Source organism: Cupressus sempervirens, chromosome 7 (genome assembly GCF_028749045.1).
Source record: "Cupressus sempervirens isolate cs-2001-9-10 chromosome 7, ASM2874904v1, whole genome shotgun sequence".
Taxonomy (NCBI): domain Eukaryota; kingdom Viridiplantae; phylum Streptophyta; class Pinopsida; order Cupressales; family Cupressaceae; genus Cupressus; species Cupressus sempervirens.
In genome coordinates this window covers 927,392,441-927,396,828 of record NC_143124.1, presented here as the reverse complement: position 1 = coordinate 927,396,828, position 4,388 = coordinate 927,392,441, and positions in this window count along the sequence as shown.

Here is a 4,388-nt window from a genome sequence, read left to right as displayed (position 1 = left end):
GATATATGTATTTGTATTGAAGTAATATATATTATGACTATTACATTTAAATGAGGTGTAATTGTTATTCTTGATAACATATATATAAATAGTATTTTTTTGTTCATTTTTAATTCATTTTAATAGGTATAAATATTAGTTGTGGAGTTAATTTTTTTAACTGTTAAATATCTATAAAGAGGTATATGGAAGGAATAAGTGCTTTGATTTTGTAGCCTTTACCTAATTCACATTGTAAGTTTTTGCAAGTGAGCTTCTTCTTTTTCTTTAGCATTTTATACCTATTACTTTGCATCTTTTTTTACCTCTCAAAGGAAAACATCAGTTGAATGCGAAGGTCGCTTAGCGACTTGATTCTTGACATGGTTGTTTATTGTTGTGGCCCAAATCATTGTGACTAGTATTTTTTGGCAGGTGCCTAGAGACATGAGAACTAGCGGCACAACTATGGGATTATTTTCATCCCATGGGGGCCCACGATAATTTATAATTCTTGCCAACACATACATTGTAACATCAAGTGGGGTGTAACTGGAGTCATCAACAACTTGAGTTATTTCACCAAAAACCTCATTAACAAGGCATGTTCTTGTCCATATGTTTGTTGTTAGCATTATGTGCTCACCTTTGCAAAGTAAGATATGCTTCTCAAGTTGTTTTTTATTTGTTGCATTATATGTAGTGCTCCTTGTACTTGTCATAATTCCTGGTGCTACCAGGCAGTTCAACAATTTTAACATCTTTTTATTATGTAGCTTTATTATTTCATTTGTAGCAAATAGGTGCATTTAGTTGTCAAGATCTTCATTTTCCACTAATGTTATTTGTTTATTTATGCACGTCATCAAGAAATGCCAGTCATCTTCTCTTAGTTCTATTTATCTTATGTTCTATAATATACAATAGAACTTTGCATATGTTGTACTTTCACCTTTTTATTGAAACATTGGCTTTAGTGTGACCACTGTCATGAATTGTTCTCATAATATTATAGCAATTGATTGTGTTGTATAAATACGTTTATCCATAACGGGTGGTAATTGTGTGAGGTCGCCAACGAGGATTGTTTTAACTCCTCCAAAGTACATGTACTAGGCGTTAGAATATTTAGAATAACTTAGAGGGGGTTAAATCAGTTATTAAAGGTTTAAATGTACCAATTGATGAAACAAACACTTAAACAATTTCAGGTCTTATCATTCCATCGCTCGATCTCTACTGTAAACTATTTGCAACATTAACTAGTTGTCCACTATTCTAAAATAATAGATTTGTAGAATGTAAATTTTAATCAATAAAGCATCATAATAACATCCACAAAAGTTTGACACTAGGATTCAACATGAAAACCCAATTTGGTCAAAACCACCAGCAACATGTCACCAGTTTTCACTCTTTTAAAGTGAGCCCTATTAAGAGCCAACCCTATTAAAGGTCACAATACACATTGTTAAATGTGACCCTGTTAGGAGTGACCTTCTTAGAGGACTTTAGAACATTCCATTATAATGTCACCCGATTAAAGGATTTACATAGACTATTAAGTCCTTATGACTGTTAGGTCAACCTTGATTAAAGGATTTCAAATACTATTCACAATGGTTAGAAAGTAACAACAAGTTTGATCAGTTAAGTACAATTCACTTTGCATGTTCAAATCTTTGTTCAACTCCTAATATTGATTCACTGTCTGACCTCCATTGTCATCTCGATCTCATATTCGCTTGGCAATCCTTCGAGAAATCACCCTTTACTTCTTCTCAACTCAATTAAGCCTCCTGCTTAGATTCACCAGTCAACAACATCAGTAACAACTCCAACTCTTTGGAACTTCTTCTCACACGTGCAACCTCTCTGCTCATACCAAAAAGTTTACCTATGTACCTCCTTAAATAGTTAGTTTTGATATTTTTCCACTTAATCGACACTATAGATCTTAGGGTTCACGATTCGATCCATCAGATACAATGTATCTAATTGTCATTATGTTTATCTCTTCTTTTCTAAAAACTTCTCCTTGAATTCATCTCTTAGATCGACAACCTAATCCTCTCCTGAAATTAAATGTTCCATATCCTAAGAAATCAACTTAGTCAGATGGAAATTATGATTCCTCACAAATAATTAAAATGTTGCTCCTCGACCAACACTAAGTTCTCACACTCAGTCATCATTAAGTTACTTTGTCGCTATAAAACTTCTTGCTTGGTACCAACAATGTCACTCAGTCGATATTAATGCTCGGTCAACATTGAATTTTCTCAACACTTGTTGTGCCTTGATTGACGCTAGCATCACTCGACATGTTCATCAAAATTCCTTAGTCTTTTACTTTGTTACTTGGTCAAGCCTACACATTTGATCTATCTTTGCTCACACTATGAAGACTTGAACATTATTGTCTTTTCCTCTTGCAACATGATTTGAAAAAATACTTTATCTTGTCAAAGTCTAACTAATCAAATGTCCATTTGTAGTTTCCTCTTCATAACTCAACCTTTCCTCTAGATGCTTTTGTTATGAACAACTTCTTAAATCCTCTTCATTAATTAAATAGATATGACATTTAGATAAGACAGTAAACTATCTCACCAATAGATTTGGCATTAATGACAACACAATAATTATTCCAATTGTAGTTTCCAACATTTGTTCAGTGCTCCCCTCAAGATTCATGAAAAGGGCTTAACCGCCTCTTGTGTACTATAAGTTGAGTGGTTGTATCAGGTATTGATAGAATTTTGGTGCAACAACAACCCCACTCTAACAAGTGGTATCAAAGCTTGGTCATGGTTTTAAATCCTCAGACCCTCAAGTAACACTGGGGGGGGGTGGGGGGATTGTTGGGAATTTGTTCAGTGCTCCCCTCAGGATTTGTAACAAGGATTTAACCACCTCCTGTGTACTATAGATTGTTTACTTGTATTGGGCATTGACAAATAGGTCTTTTGGTGTTGACAATGAGGACATGTTCATATTAATCTACTATATATTTTTAATAGTAGCTTTGACCCTATGAAGCTCAGTTCATCGATTAAGATGTATCTTACGTCCTTCAATTCTTCTTGAAATTTTGCTAATGCAAACCCTTGCAATGTTGCATTTCTTTTATGAGAATCCTGAGGATTGAGTGTACCATGGATGCATGTGTGTTGAATGCAAATACCCCTATAGGTACCAATGTGAGCACTTGGTTTGTTCTTGCCAGAAACTCGTAGATTTGTGCATTCCTTATGCGAGCTATTAAGTCAAACTTATGTGTCAATCATTCCTTGGATGATCATGTGTAATGGTTGGGTAAAGGGACATTTGTTGTGATCTAAAACTATTTTAAGTACAACTTCCTACTCTATCAAAATTTCATACCTTGGAGTTTCAAAGATGGACACAATGTGTCCACCCTACTTTGATGCTTTCTTTGTATTTATGAAGTGTGGTGTAGTCTCGTGCGAATGTTGAGGTGCTGCATTTTGATCCCACTTGTTATTCTGATCAAACTCGTACTTATGAAGCATATCAAGTTCATATATTACATTGTTGTTTGAAGGTCCCATTTGTGAAAACATTTTTCATTCATTCATCTCTTCTATTCCCCCCCATTACTGTCACTATGAATCTCTTCCTCTTCTAAGGTTGGTTCCTTACAAGTGATGTAATTAATGCACCACACTTGATAACTGCCTTCATTAAGCTTCAGCTAATTTTTAATTATTGAATAATTTCTAGACCTGTCTCATTCTCTATGTTACAGGAGTGCTTGTATAACAGTAGCTCACTCAAAAAAAATAAAAATTGAATTGATCAGAGTCCTCATGTGAAATGGTAGAGATCTTTGGGAAAATATTGATGATGACTTTATCATTTCTCTCTTTCCACTTGCATTGCTTTTGATTTGCAACATAGGTGTAAGATCTTGTAGATTCTATTAGGGACATTACCTCAATTTTGTGGAGCTTTAGATATATGTTTGTATTTAAGTAGATTATAGATGGCTATCATCTAGTTTCTCTAATATTCATTGGAATACTCAATGTCCAACATTCACAATTGCGAAAGGACGACTATAGACAATGAGTGGTAGTTTCTAAAGCACGTGACATGTTTCTTGAGCCCCTATATCCCACACTAAAACTATTTAAGCCATGAATTTTTTATATGTTGTGAGGGAAGGTATTCCTAATTTCTTGGTTTTAACTATTCTTGTTAACATATTTGTGCAAGTTTCAGACCTTCTTTTTGCTTTTTATGCATATTTGGCAAATTATTTGAGAATAAGGGCTTGTTAGGTAACTAGCTAAGAATCTATATTTACAACATGTTCAAGTTGTGTATGTTGAGTCTATCAATATCTCTGGCAAGTTTATATTTCTTTACCCTGTGCCAATCAA